The sequence below is a fragment of the Leptopilina boulardi genome, unplaced genomic scaffold (genome assembly GCF_019393585.1).
Source record: "Leptopilina boulardi isolate dan_hultmark-lab unplaced genomic scaffold, ZJU_Lbou_2.1 LbouV2_328, whole genome shotgun sequence".
Taxonomy (NCBI): domain Eukaryota; kingdom Metazoa; phylum Arthropoda; class Insecta; order Hymenoptera; family Figitidae; genus Leptopilina; species Leptopilina boulardi.
The window spans coordinates 548,686-565,690 of NW_026137894.1; the positions used below are offsets into that span (position 1 = coordinate 548,686).

Here is a 17,005-nt window from a genome sequence, read left to right on the forward strand (position 1 = left end):
AATGGCCGAACAAACAATCAATTTTGGCGCGATTTTTAAAATCAACCAATCACAATTTTATGGATAATTTTTGATTGGTTGATTTTAAAAATCGCGCCAAAATCTTTCTGTCGATTGTTTATTCGGCCATTTGCAATTTCGGACAAATGAAAATTCGGCGTTTTAAGAATTCCGACAAATAAAATTTCGGTGCCTAAAAATTCTGTTAATTAAAAATTCTTTAAAAAAAAAATTCTGACAAATGTTAATTTGAAAAATGAAAATTCGTTTAAAAAATAATTATATGTAATGAAATTGTTGAAAATGAAAATTCTCAGTAATAATTTTTATGGGATAATCATGCACCCCGCTGGAGAAATGTAAATAATTACCACTTAAATTAATTTTAAGCAAGAAAAATTGTAATAAATTATTTATATAAAAATTTTTTTTAAGACGTTTTATTTTTAATTAAAGTCTATCTTAATTGGAGAATTTTAAGATTTTTGGTAATTTTTTCTAACAAAAAGAATTAAAATTATAAATCATTTTGGTTAAGACCAAACGTGTTTAAATTGTAATTTCTTTCTTCTCTCCATTCGGGAACGATTTTTGTATTTATATTATTATTTTTTTTTCAAATATTTAAATTAAAATAGATATTTCAAAATTTAATTGTTTTTAAAAATTTAACAATTCTTTTTTTTTTTTTATTTTTGATATCTGTAAAATTATTTTTTAATATAATTATTTAATAAAATTTTATATTATTTACTTGGAAATTTTAAAGATGAGTTTCATTGGAAAAAATTCAATTTCAATTTCTTTATTGATAATTTTGTTCAAAATAATCTAATTTACTTATATATTAATTGAATATTGTATATTTAAAAGAATATACCAAAATATTGTGTGAAAATTAATTTTTAAATTTATCTGCGAAATGTCAAAATTTTAACACATTTCAATTAAATTTTACTAGAAATTTAATTTTATATCTTTGTTTTAATATTTCAATGTAAATTTTTTCTTTCCATCACATCAAAATTTGACGCTGGGGAATGAGATATTTTTTTATTAAAAAATTTATTTATTTTATTTCTGTTTTATTAAAATTTTTTAAATCTCGTTAAAAATCGAACTATACTTGTATATTTTAATACAATCTATTTTTGAACCAGATTTTTTAAATTTAATAAATATATAATAAAAATATATATTTACAAATTTTCTATAGAAAAATTTAATTGAAATTTTTTCAACTTTGACATTTTTGCAGGAAAATTTAAAAATTAATTTTCATATTTTGTTTTTTTTTAATACAATAATCAATTAATATATAATTGGACTATTTTGGAAAACTATCTATGAAGAAATTGAAATTTTTAAAAATTTTACAGCTGTCAAATAAACTTTTTTTCCGTAAAACTCATTTTTAAAATTCAAATTTCCAGATAAATAAGATAAATTTTTTTATAAAATAATTGTCAATAAAGAAACGAATATAAAAAATTATCACTCGATTTTGAAAAAAATTCTTTTTTTTGCAATTTTTTTTAGAGATAAATTAACTTATCTTTAGAAAAAAATTTATTTTTTTTTTTGAAAATTCGTTATGTAATAAGATTTCCAAAAGATAACAAATATTTAGCTAAATCAAAATTGTCAAACTCAACTCTATGGTGAAATTGAGTTTATCCTTCTATTTTTAATTTAAAAGAATTATTAATAATTAAATTAAGTTATACAGTTCTTTAATATTATAACGTTCAAAAATATAAAAAAAAAAAATTGGGTCAATATTCTTTTCTCTAATTTATTTTTTTTTTTCTATTGAAAATATTCTTATAACCTTGTTATATATATATATTGTTCAGTGATTTTATATAGTACAAAATTTCGAAGCTCATAAAAGAATTAAATTCTTTTTCTTATACAAATTTTTTTTTTGCTGATAAAATTTTATTTAATTAGATAGTTTGTAACCTTGCTGCGGTATATCGACATATTTCAAATTACACAAATTTCTTAATGATCATATGTTGATCAAAGAATATGTTAATATTACATGTTGACTGAACAGAAATCCGTTTTAATTAAATAGATAATTTGAATATTCAAAATTTTTGATGTTGAAATTTTACAATTTTTTTTTATTAATAATAAAATATTCATAATAATAATTTATTTTATTTTTTTTCCAGATTCATTTAATGCTGTAAATTAAATAACAATTTATTGTTGTATATTAATTAATTTTAATTTTATGTTTGATATATTCTCATTTTTTTATTTTTAGTAAGATTTAAATATATTTATATACAATTTGTATAAATTTTTGATTTTGTTTGTTTGCTAGTGTAAATTAATAAATAAATTATTGAATAATTATGAAAACTAAAAAAAATAATAAAAAAAAATTTTTAATCTAACTACGAAAACTCTGATTAAGGCGATAACTATATTCAATTTTGAAACAGATTTCTGTTTAGTCGACATACGTAGGTAATAGTATTCAATCGACATATGATCACTAAGAAATTAATTAAATTTGAAGTATCTACCGAATATAAATATGTATAAATAAATAAAAAGTAATAATTGCAATTTAGATATGCCCAAAAACTTGAAATTCAATTTTTATAATTTTCATAATTTTATTATTTCCTTAAAATTTTCACTTTGAACCAAAATTAGTTCTAGTTTCGAGTTTAGATTATATCGCAAAATTGTTAATTAAAAAATGTCTATAATTGAAATTTTTTGTTTAAAGTCTTAAAAATAAAATTATTAATTATTAAAATTTTTTGTAAAAAGTAGTTTTTTATTTGTTTTCCAAAAAAAAAAGTCGAACGATAAAAACAATTTTAAAAATAAAATTTTAATCTAAAAATTGCAAAAAATCTAATAAATCGTTTTGAAAATTGTAAAAAAATTATTGTATTTCTAAATTGTAATAAAATACTTCTTCCATAGCAAAATAATGCTAAAAAATTTTTCCCACATAAAAAAAATATGTAAAACTATTTTTTAAAATAATTTATTACAAAAAAAAACATCAATTATTTATTATGAAAGAATTCTTTTTTCCTAAAATATTATAATAAAATAGATAAAAATAACTATAATTTTACTTTATGTTAAAAAGTGCAAAACAAAATTGCTGATTATACATTTTTTTTTTTGCACGAAGGAACTATCCTGTGATATGATTTTTGATATTCTTTTTATAAGCATTTCTCACGAAACTTGAATGTTTATCAAACGATCAAAGTAATTTGATATTTCATCGACATTTGTACACCTATAGAAAAAAAAATTTGATAAAACTAAAAAAAAAGTTTTGCATTTACATTAAAAAAAAAAAATTCTACCAATATTTTGCTTTTTATTAAAACTTTTATTTATGCGTAAAGTAAATTTTTTAAATTAAATTTAATTAGTGTTGATTTATGACATAAAATGCAAGCTACGTTTCTATGCGAGAGATAAGGTAAAAACGCCCATAGATATCGGTCAACTAACAGGTTTTATGTGACTGAAATAAAACATTATATATAAAGTACTAAAAAAAAAGTGCGTTATAAACAAAAAAAAAAAAAACATAAAAAATTTAATTATTTTTCACGAAAAAAAATACATTTTACAAACGCTGTTAAATAAATCTTTCAACTCTAAAATTTAAGAGAATGTGATGAAATTTTTTTTTTTCTGACAAATGGTAAATAATTTTGGCAACAAAAATTGTGTTTTTCTTTTCTTTTCACTCGGGAATAAATGATTAATAAAAAAAAAGTTAAATAATTCGTACAATAAATTTCTTTTTAGTATAAGGGTAAATTAAAATTTTTTTTTAAGCAGTAATAAAAAATATAAAATATTTTTTTACAATTTACAATTTTACATATTGAATATTTATTTGAATACTGAATATTTATTGATTTTTCATTTGAATCAAATAAATTTTTTTTACTGTACTTGAAGATCAAATCTTACATTTTAAAATTCGTATTTAATTTTTTTTTTTGCAATTTTGATTTGAATAAAAAAAAATATTTTTGACATAAATGAGTGACACTATATATACATAGAGGTTTATACTTGTCAGCAATATATCATAATTTTTTTTTTTTTTATCAGTATATGAAGCATCTGAAAAATTGTTTACGTTTGCAAATACACCGTCATTTGAATATTGATTTATTAACATTAATAATAAAGTATAAAACTAACTGCAGTGACAATAAATAAAAAAAAAAAAAAAGAAGAAAATATTTATTTTTCTAAAAAAGAATTAATCCATACTGTTTGGTATATCAGATCAGGTCATAGAATGACCAAAGTAACTAAAATAACAAGACACACGCTATGGACATTTTATATTGATTAGAACGCGCAAAACTATAACTTTTTATCAGAAAGCTTCTTTACCATCTTGTCGTAAATTACACACTCGTGTGCAATGAGCATTTCATTTTCAACAACTTATATATATGTTTCTTCACACAAATTCTAATCTACTTATTGTCTTACAAGATTTATGTTTACGCAATCAATTTCTCCAAACATTAATGACTTATTCATATCAATAAAACATATTTTCTTATGACTTTATCATTCATTCATTACTCACAGTTTGCTTATTCATTATGAATAATGTTACAGCAAAGAATAATAAAAAAAAATGACTGATTTATTGCTGCAAGAGGCATATACCAAAAAAAAGAGAACAAAAAAATAAAAAAAAATATATATATATAAAAATAAGAAAAATGATGCTTAAGTGTAAATAAGAGGGAAAGAGAGATATGGGTCAGAGGATGGACCGGACGGAATATTGATCCAGCTACCTTGCGATAGCTGCCTATGCTTCTGTGCTGTGGTATGCTTCTCTTTATGTTCTGTGGGAACAGATTCATGCCGTACGTATGTATATGTAAATTATTTACACATACTTGCCAATATAAAAAGTAGAATTTTTTTTTCAAATTTTCATTTTTGGAACAAAAAAAATATTATAAATTGAAATTTTTTTAAAACTGAATTTAGTAAACGCGAAAAAAATTTGTTATAAGGTCATCAGTTGGGGTAAATGGGGACAAAATCGCTATTTTTCACGAATTACGAAGTTTCTTCTATTAAAAGGTCACCATTTACCCGAAAATTTAAGAAAATTTCATAAAATGTGGGGTAAATGGGGACAGCCTTGTTTCTAAGAAAGATTTAAGAAAAAAGTTTCCAAGCACAGTTTTCCTAAAAGTATCAAATTGAGACCAAAAATTGCATCAAATCTTTGCAACGTTTTGATGCACATAAGTTATAAAAAAGTACAAAAAGTTATAAAGTACAAAAAGAGATCGTTTTGTGTATCATTTTTAGAAGTGATTCACGAAACGGTCGCATTTTTTGATGCAAAAAATTTAATCAATTTATATTAATCATGGCCGAATTGAATCGACTCAAAATTAAACGAATTTTTTTCAGATATTTTGGTAATAGTACAATTGCGGAGACCATTTCACTATTTAATTTGAAAATGAAAATAACAGAAAATCAAAGACAATGTGCAATTCGATAATTAAAAAGTGACAACTTATAAACATAACCTAAAATGCATGAGAAAAAATTTGTCGATAAAATCAATATAGCCGAGATTTTTAGACGGTAGATGGCAGCACTCATCTATTTTCTTTCTTTAAATTTTTTCTGAATCGTTTTTATAAAAAGCAAAACTGCCATCTACCTTCTAAAAAGCTCGGCTATATTGATTTTATCGACAAATTTTTTCTCATGCATTTTAGGTTATGTTTATAAGCTGTCACTTTTTAATTATCGAATTGCACATTGTCTTTGATTTTCTGTTATTTTCATTTTCAAATTAAATAGTGAAATGGACTCCGCAATTGTACTATTACCAAAATATCTGAAAAAAATTCGTTTAATTTTGAGTCGATTCAATTCGGCCATGATTGATATAAATTGATTAAATTTTTTGCATCAAAAAATGATACACAAAACGATCTCTTTTTGATATAACTTATGTGCATCAAAACGTTGCAATAGAAAAAGATACAACCAAGTTTACTGTGCAGTATATTACTGTATTACTCTCTAAATCTGAATCAGTAGAAATTTTACTAATTCAATCAGTACTTTTCATTTTAACTGAAGTTTCAGTTATTTTTTGAAATTTACTAATATAATTAGTGAATATGCAAGCAATAGAAAATAAATTATGTAAATCAGTAATTTGTATTGTTATAACATAACCTTTAGAATTAACTATTAAATAAGTAGATTTTGTGGTAGCTGCCATATATTTATATTACTGATTCAATCAGTAATTGATATTTTACTAATTGAATCAGTAAATTTCTACTAATTGTCAGTTGCTCAATTCTCGCTATATGGCAATTAGTAGATTTCTACTGCTAATCAGTAAAATACGACTGATTCAGATTTAGAGAGTAAGGGATGAAAAAACTTGAAAAAATTTGTAGTAGATATTTAATAGTTGAACCAATTGAAATTTTTTATTTTCTTTTCATTTCAGTATTTTGTCTCGCATTTGAAAAAAACAGACTTAAAAATCATACTAAATTTTTTTCTTATTCCTTATGACTCCCATAACAAATTCACTTGAATTTTTGATTTTTCTTAATTTGGTTAATAATGACAAGCTGTCCTCATTTACACCAAAAATTTGAAAACTCAGGGTAAATGGGGACAGCTTTTTATTATTAACCAAATTAATAAAAATCAAAAATTCAAGTAAATTTCTGTTATAGGAGTCATAAGGAATAAGAAAAAAATTTGGTATGATTTTTAAGTCTGTTTTCTTTGAAATGCGAGACAAAATCCTCAAACAGTTTGACTTTGATTTTCAAGTTTTCATGTATTGAGCGATAACTTTTTTTATCTTACTGCCAATTGTCAAAATAAAAGCTTGGCAATACTCAAAACCTCTTGCAGGTGATCTGAGGTTAAAATATTGCCGTTAAACTTAATTTTAAAACTGTAAATTAAGCTCCAAAACCTCTTGTCCCCATTTATCCCAACTGACCCTATCTAGAAATTATAGAATACTCAAATTAATATCTGCAATTATTTTTTGAAACTAATAATTTTCAACTGATAATTTAAATCTCAATATAAGTGTGTTAATGAGATTCTTCTATTTTGAAATTGGCATAAAATATATATATATATATATATATATATATATATATATATATATATATATATATAGGGGTAAACTCGAGAAATTTAGATTATAACGCGGCAGATATGTGTGCTCAAAATAAATTAAAACAAATATATTATCTGTATTAATTTGAATATTTTTCAACGACTAAAAACAAAATATTTTTTAATTAACCTACATAAATTTCTTTAAATTATATAACAACATTTTTTTCTTATTATTTACAATTTATAAACACACTGAAAAAACAAATTTATATTTTATTCAAATAATCGGTTACTTGACTATTAACAAATAATTATTTATTTTCATCAAATAATTATTATTTGAGATATTGTAGAGAATCTTTCAAAGATCAAAATGAGCTATTGTTCGTAAAAATTGGATAAAAATTATAATTGTTTATTAACTTTAAAGAAAAAACAGAAAAATTTAAAAAAAAATTACTTAATTGGTTCAAAATAAAAATTTTTATTAGAAAATTATATTTTCAAGATTTGAATACGCAAAATTTTTTTTTTAAGAAGTCTAATTAAAAAAATATTAAAATTTAAATTCTATTTTTATTCCACTACATGAAATCATTTTATCACTTTATTTATTGTATTATTTTATTTTTTATTACTTTTTATGTAGTACAATATAAAAGTTATAAATTTGTATCTTTTTAAGTCGAATAAGTCGTACACTTCTTTTGCGTATCCATTAATACATTTACTATGAAATTGAAAATTGAAAATTAATTTTTCATTAAACAGTCATTTAATTTTAACAATTTTTAAATTTAGCGCCATTTTTATTATTTTGTCTTAAACGGTTGGCACTTATTAGGTAGTTCAAATTGGGGGGGGGGGGGGGAAATTCAAAATGTCGATTATGTGGTGCACAACTTTACATTAGAAGTATATGGGATAAAAATTAATTTTTTTGAATATCTCGCTCAAATGAAATTTTCGAAACTAAGTATATTAAGATTTTATATTTTATTTTTAAATAACTATTTAATACAATAAAAAAATTAATTCAAAAAAATACAATCGTTTTTTATTAATGCATTAAATAGTTCTTCAAAAATAAAATCTTAAGGAGGGTAGCGGGTCAACATAACCTCAAAAACCTGTCAAAATTAAAAAATTGTTTTTAACGCAAACAAAAATATAATAAATATTAATTTCAAACAATTTTAGAAGATCTAGATTTACTCCTTTCGAAAAAAATTATTTTTTTCCAAAATATTTTGTCATTATTTATTTTTTTTAACCTTTAGTTTTTTTTCTTTTAAATCAGACAAAAATTGTAATTTTTAACCAATTTTTATAAACAAAAGCTCATTTTACTCAGTGAAACATTCTCTACATTCTCTCTACAATTTTAATTATTTATAACTTTTTAAGAACATACTTATTATAATATAAAAAAAGGTAACAATTGTAGAGAATGTTTCACTGAGTAAAATGAGCTTTTGTTTATAAAAATTGGTTAAAAATTGCAATTATTGTCTGATTTAAAAGAAAAAAAAAATAATTAATGACAAAATATTGAGTAAATCTAGATCTTCTAAAATTGTTTGAAATTAATATTTATTATATTTTTGTTTGCGTTAAAAACAATTTTTTAATTTTGACAGGTTTTTGAGGTTATGTTGACCCGCCACCCTCCTTAATATACTTAAGGCACTCTCACACCTTTTTGGCTGACTGCAGATTACCATGGCAACGCATGAGAGTGAGTGCGACAGAAAATTTAAAAATTTGAGTATTCAAATTTTCTGTCTCACTCACACTCGTGCGTTGCCATGGTAACCTGCAGGCAGGCAGCCAAAAAGGTGCGAGAGTGCCTTTAGATTTCGAAAATTTCATTGAGGGAGATATTTAAAAAATTAAATTTTATCCCATATACTTCCAATGTAAAGTTGTGCACCACATAATCGCCATTTTGGATTTTCTCCCACCCAACTTGAACTACCTAATTGTATTTGACAATAGGACCCAGCACATTGACATCGTAAGTCGTAAAACGTAAGAATGAGAGAGAGAAAAATATTCTCCATCCTTTTCTACCTCATGTTAAAGTTTACAATTTCAATAATTATGCTCCGGGCCAATTCACAAGATTCCTAACCTAAAAATTCTACTATTTAATCTCATAATCGTAATTATTTATTTTTCCACTAAAATTTTAACTTTAATCCCAAACTTAAAATGCTTCAAACTGTTTGTTTAAAATTCAAAATGAATTGAAGTGGTATAATAATTTTTTGTCGGGAACTCAACATTTTACACGTGAATCATTTTGAGTCTCAAAGTTTTTTTTTTCTCTAAAATTTTGACAAATTGTATTATTTTGTTAAAGTAATATCTTTATTTAATGAGAATATTAAACGTTTCCGTCAATGGAACGGGTAACCCCTTTTTACTAGATATAAACATCTATATTGAAATAAATGTCACATTAAATCACTACCGGAATATTAAGATAATTCACTGATCTCGGTTAAGGATGTTAACGCAATCAACAGCATTACAACTGTAATGCATTTACCGGAATTAACAGAAGGTTAGATATTAAACTCAATTCATTCATTTATAACAATATAAATATATAAAGCGGCGAACAAAAAGCAAATATTGTATAAAGAGACATTGTTAGTGGGAACAAGAATAACCAAAATTTAAAAAAAAAATTACCTTTAAATTTTCGACAATTATTTATACTTTCATTCAAAAATATTATTTCTTTGAATAAAAATGTTTTATTTGTTTGAATGAAAATTATAATATGTTTAAATTAAACTTAAGGGTTAGTTTAGAATAGGGCGCATGTTAATTTCCACTGAAAATCAAGTAGAACGTCCAAAATATGACGTATTTTTTATATTTTTGACACCTGCCTCACCCTGCTTTTCTCTGTGGTTGGTTTCTAATGTCCCCATTCGCCAAAATCCCCACTCATCATTTGGTTGGTTTTTATTGTCTCCACTCGCTATTTGTCATAATTCTCATCAACTACCGCACCCTGTACTAGTGAAAATTTAGTAACTTTATAGTAACTTTTAATTTTAAAAATAAAGTCACTAAATTTTCACTAAAGCAGGGTACAGCAGTTAAGGAGAATTATGACAAATGGCGAATGGGGACAATGGAAACCAACCATTTGTCCTAATTCTCGTCAACTACCGCACCCTGCTCTAGTAAAAATTTAGTGACTTTATTGTTAAAGGTCTAAGTTTTAAGTAGAATAGCTTCGCGAACGTGAGGTAGAAAAGGACAGAGATATATTTGTATCCTTTTCTATCTCATGCATCTTGTTCGCTAACCTATTGTGCGTTGGCCTTATAATTAAAAGTTACTAAATTTTTACTAGAGCAGAGTGCGGTAGTTGACGAGAATTAGGACAAATGGTTGGTTTCCATTGTCCCCACTCGCCATTTGTCATAATTCTCCTCAACTGCTACACTCTGCTTTAGTGAAAATTTAGTAACTTTATAGTAACTTTTAATTTTAAAAATAAAGTCACTAAATTTTCACTAAAGCAGGGTGCAGCAGTTGAGGAGAATTATGACAAATGGCGAGTGGGGACAATGGAAACCAACCATTTGTCATAATTCTCGTCAACTACCGCACCCTGCTCTAGTAAAAATTTAGTGACTTTTGTTGTTAAAGGCCTAAGTTCTAAGCAGAATAGCTTCGCGAACGTGAAACGTGAGGTAGAAAGGACAGAGATATATTTGTATTCTTTTCTATCTCATGCATCTTGTTCACGAAACCTATTGTGCGTTAGCCTTATAATTAAAAGTTACTAAATTTTTACTAGAGCAGGGTGCGGTAGTTGACGAGGATTATGACAAATTGCAAGTGGGGACAATAGAAACCCAACCCTATATTCTAGTTCCGTGCCATGAATCAGAAAAAGCTACCATTCCCTGCAAACTGTCACAATTCAGATTTTCCACTGATTATTTTATATTTAATGTCAACAAATTTTTAAAATGATTCTTAAGGCACTCTCACATCTTTTTGGCTGCCTGCAGGTTACCATGGCAATGCATGAGAGTGAGTGCGACAGAAGATTTAAAATTTTGAATATTCAAATTTTCTGTCTCACTCACACTCATGCGTTGTCATGGTAACCTGCAGGCAGGCAGGCAGCAAAAAAGGTGTGAGAGTGCCTTTAATCTAAAAAATTATTTTTCCTGTATTGTGTGATAAAATTATTTATCCAGAATATTCTAAAAAAATTATTTTACAATTATTATTACTAGATGGAAAAATTATAACTATTTTGAATAGTATTTAAATAATATATTAAATAGTTGTAAAAAGTGGTACTTTAAAAAAAATGCATTTCTCAAACGCTATTAACAAAATTCTGAAACTCATCAAACAAGTATTTTGTTGCCAAGTTATTGAGACTATAGAGTAAAAATAATTCTTGGCTTAATTGTAACTTGATCTGATAAGCGTAAAGAATTTGTGAGTTTATATTTATTCACGTAAAGCCATGCGTATAAATTCTCTTTAAAAAATTTTGCGTTCGTTGTGTATAGTACAATTTTCTTCGACAGATACTTATTGTTTGCTAGATTTAAAAACAAATATTTGGAGCAAGTGGTATATATCTTTTTCCTTCAGAGAAAATACGCCTCGGGCAAAATGTCTCTTATATACATTCTCAATATATTTGCAACTGCAAATATATATATATATATAAAATTTAAGTTTAAAGACAGTGGAAAGATCAATCAAGTATTCGCGCACGTGCGTTGGAGTTGTACAATTTGTTCAATTCTTCATCTTATAAAATATTTGTCGAAAGCTATTGCCAAGAAATATTTATTTTTAAACGAGCAACAAAACATTTAAGGAGACTTGAAATCGCTTATAAATTTTAAAGGCTATAAAAGACAAATATTAAATTTTACATATATATATACTCCATTATTATGAAATTCGACATTATTATATATAAAATTATAAATTTAGGAACTGTAGAAAAATTCTTCATTTACACACACATTGCTTTGATTCAAAGAAATAAATTTCTTCGACAAATTTTTTTCTTTGATACAAAGAAAATTTATTTGTTTTAAACAAATTATTAGAAAATTTATTTGTTTTAAACAAATTATCTTTGATTCAAAAAAAAAAAAATTATCTTCGTTTTAAAGAAATTTTTTTATTTAATTCAAATAAATGTTTCTTTGACTCTATATCAATGTTAGAATTTCTTTGATTTGATGCACAAATTTCTTTTATTCAAAGAAGCTTTTTCTGTTTCAAAGAAAATTTTATTCTGAATAAAAGAAAACGAGTAAAAGAAATTGGTTTCTTTAAATCAAAGAAATCTTTTCTCTAAGTGAAAAAAATTTAAATAAATAATATTTCTATTATATTCGAATTTTTGTTACTTTTTTTTCTACAATTTTGTTTGTTAAATTTTCGAAACAATATTTTATTGAAAAGTTATCGAACAAATAAAATTTTGTCTTTTATCATTTTTTACCCCCATATTTTTTGTAAACCAAATATTATTTACCAAAAACAAATACTTTCGAAGAAGAAAATTGTAATACTAGATCTTTCAAAATTAAGTAAAATTAATTTTAATGTTTATTTTGGTAATAAAACCAATTTTTAGTTTTAGGTTATGTTAAGTTGTTGAAACGCCCTAATTTTATAGACCATTTTAATTTAGGAAAAAAGAGGAAATTTTTTTTGATTTTCTATATCGAAGATTGTAAAAAGTTTATTCAAGTTTATAAAACAGAATTCAAAATTAGACAATGCTGAAGTACGCAACGTTTATGATAAACGATTTTTAAAGAAATAATTTTTTAAAATGAAAAATTCTATAATTTTTTGCCTAAAAAATATTTTTTATAATTTGTTGTCTAATTAAAACTACAAGAAATATTTTTTAGGTAAAAAATTTTAGAATTTTTTTATTTAAGAAATTATTTCTTTAAAAATTGTTTATCATAAACGTTGCGTACTTCAGCTTCGTAATTAGTATAGCCACTACTTCGTGCTCAAACCCAACGGCCTCTTAACTGACCAACAATTTTGAGGTTATGTTTTCAAATTTAAATTTTTATTTTGAGTTTGGGGGTTATGTTCGTTTTAACCTACGTTGTTCACATTTAACCTTGTTTTTTGAGGTTATGTTCGTTTTAATCTACGTTTTTGAAATTTGGCTTTGATTTTTGAAGTTATGTTCTTTTTAACCTACTTTTTTCACATTTGGCCTTAAATTTTGAGGTTATGTTCCTTTTAACCTACGTTTTTAACATTTGGTGAGTATAGCCTACACGAAATACTAATATTTTCCCAAACGTTTCCGAAAAATGCGCCGAATAGAGATCCGAGTTTTTCTCGAAATGATGTGATTGGTTGAAATATACTTTTTTTTTTTAAATCAACGCGCGCATTTTTGACCAATCCAGCACTTTAACCGTAGAAAGCAGACGATGTTAGTACTATTTTCGAGGTTAGGTACAGTTTCATATATCAACAATTTACAAATTTTTCTATACGAGTCAGGTTGGTTCGGACATATTTGTTCATTTATCTTCGTTATATATTATATTTTTAAATAAATAAATATTGTTAAATAAATGAAGAAAAAAAATCAGGTTAGTTACATGGTTAGGACTCTCGACTTGCGTGCATTAGGTTCTGTTCTCCCCCCCTTTGCGTGTTTTTCTGTATTAGAAATCAAATACATATTTCTCATACCCTCAACGTTAAAAATAAAAATTCTCTATTATTTAGGTTATAGATGTTTCTGCCCATTATTATTTTTTCAATTCTTCATTGAAAAATATAAACGATGCCAATTTTTTTTTTTGATAAAAAAAATTCCGTTTTTCCTCACTTTAAAATTAAACATTCACAGAAAAAACCTGAACTCAAAATAAGTCAATTTGGTGGCGCCACTTTCTATGTCGTTTAGCATTGACTCATTTTGAATTGCAGCAAAAATGAGACTAAGTTTTTTCTGTATTGGTATAAAAAATTCTAAAATTTCAAACACAATGTCCAGTGTGTAGCTTTATTTTAAATGATTATTATTATAATTATTATTATTTACGTAAAATTGAATAAATATTTGAAAAAAAATGATAATAAAAAATTGTTATTTGAATGAAAAGAAATTGTGGAAAAAAATAAAACAAAAGCCAAGAAAAAAGTTATTTTGTCGGTTATTAGAGAGAGGGTGAGAATAACCGATTCGGTGAACCCGTAGTATAGAAAGAAGGGTGGAGGCGAGACGGATTGGGAACAGGCGCAACAAGTTAGCTACGTGCTCCCTCTTTCTCTTTCTCTCTCTCTCTCTCTTGCTATTGCCGCACCCACCAACATATGATTGTGTTTAGTGTAATTTCAATTTTATCCATTCAAATCTATAAGTATACAAAAAAAAAAAAAAAAAAAATTATCACATTCAAGTGTTAATAAGTACTACTTACAGTAATATTATAGTAAAAACTTATAAAAATTTCATTTACTCGTACGTTTTTTTTCTACAGTGGAAACGATATATATATTTTTAAACGACTAATACATATAAAAATTTTAAATTACATGAAATTTTCTACACTAGTCAAAATTAATTATAAATGAATTAATTTTAACATTTTTGAAAAATTTAATAAATAGAACATATTTTTAATTTAATACATATATTTTTCATTCATAAATAGTCGTAAAATTCTTTTGTCTAAAATTTTATCTTATAATAAATTACTCATTTGCGAGTGGGTGTGTGTGAAATGGATAAATTAAGAAAAACATATGATACATGACTTAAATAACCGCATCATTAGTATAGAAAGAATATCGTAGACGATTAATGAAACTTTAGTCAAAATATTAGGACACATGATTAAGCACTAAAATTAATTATATATATAGAAATTTTTTTATTTGACAGAATTTTCTATCTATAAAAATAAAGTCTCATAATACTAAATTTTTGTACTTAACAAAACTTAAATAAAACATTCAGAAAGTTTGTTTGAAATAACCAAACTTTTGATTGTATCAACAAAAAAAGTCCATTTGGGTCAATCAAATTCTTTTTTCCTTCGAAAAATTTATTAAAATAAACCCAATAATTATTTAGACCAAATTAACATTTATATGAATCAAATAATTTTTAATTTATTCAATTTTTTCGAAATTTATTTTTTTTATATTTGATAATAAGTATTTGATAATAATTCCGCCGAAACTTCCAATGTAATTCCGTCGGAATCCATCGGAGTTCCAAAGAAAATCCGATGGGATTCCGACGGAATTCCGACGGAATTAGGACTCTAAAAATTTTGAAATAAATTAATCGGAACTTCTGACGGAATTCCGTAAGAATCCCATCGGAAATTCTTTGGAACTCCGCTGGAACTCCGATGGAATTCCGACGGAATTACGTTGGAAGTTCCGGCGGAATTCTGATAGAACCTCCAGGGGGCACTTTCCAGGGAATCTTTCCAAGTGGGTAAAATATTTAAAAAATTAAGTTAATAGAACAAAATTGTATATATAGTTCAAACAAAACTTTGCTCGATGTGAATATTTAATATAATTTTCATAATAATTAGAATTTTTATGTAACTGATTTTTCATTTATTAGAATTTTTATAATAATTCAATTTTCAATTAAGAGAATTTTTATTTTATAGTAAATTTTAAAATTCGCGCCAAAATATATCTATCAGATGATTACTGTTATTTTTTCGGACAAATAAAAGTTCGGTCAAATGAAAGTTCGGTGTTTTAAAAGAATATTCTATCAAATAACAAGTAAATAAAAATTAATTAATTAATTTAAAATTAGGTGATAATAATAATAATAATAATAATAATAATAATAATAATAATAATAATAATATGAAATTTAAATAAAATTTCACATAAACTGCTTAAAAATTAAAATTGACAAAAAAAAACTTTTTACAACAAAAACCAATGTTTTATCTTTAAATTTTGATGTAATTGCCGCTTCTCAACAAATCGACTTATTTCAAAAAGGAATGTCTGACTTAGTCTCTGATAATTCTACTTATAAACTTCTCACTAAGAGTTCTTCAAGTATAAACTTCAAGCCAATACTCATGAAATCCTTCAGAAATGGAATGATTTTCTTTCAAATATAAATATTCCAATTAGCCATTAAATTTAACAGATGTAAAATTTTGGCAAAATGTTATGTCGTTTTTTAAAGTTTACAAAAAAGGATATAAATTTTGACCTAATTAATACGAATAAATTGAAGGTTTACTTTCTGTATTTATTATTTATTTTTATAAAGAATATGTGAATATACATTAAAAATACTTATTTTTTAGACGAATTTTTTATTTTACCTACCAATTTTTTGTGTCAGAATTTTTATTTAATTTAATTTAAATTTAACGTAATTCTCATTCAATCGAATTTTATGTGATTCGAATTATTAAATGACAGAAATTCCAATTCACCGAATTTCAAAAATTTGTCCGATTTTTTATTTGTACGAATTTTTAATTGATAGTATTTTTAAGACGCCAAATTTTCATTTGTCCGAAATTACATATCGGCCAAACAAACAATCGACAGAAAGATTTCGGTGCAATTTTACAAAATTAACCAATCACGATTTTCTTGATAATTTCTAATTAGGAAGTTAATTTTTACAATTGAGCCGAAATCTTTCTATCGATTGTTTGTTCGGCCATTTGTAATTTAGGACAAATAAAAATTCAACGTCTTAAAAATTATATCAATTAAAAATTCGTACAAATAAAAATTCGGTTAATTTGGAATTTCTGTCCGATTGCAATTC

The 17,005-nt window shown here is 24.4% G+C and overlaps 1 protein-coding gene across 1 annotated transcript in view; it reads right to left on the reverse strand.

Moving 5' to 3' along the window:
- The window catches only part of LOC127285040 (serine/threonine-protein phosphatase 2B catalytic subunit 2-like), a 116,643-nt gene that overhangs the window by 55,654 nt on the left and 43,984 nt on the right, over positions 1-17,005 (reverse strand). The gene's annotated exons all lie outside the window — the stretch shown is intronic.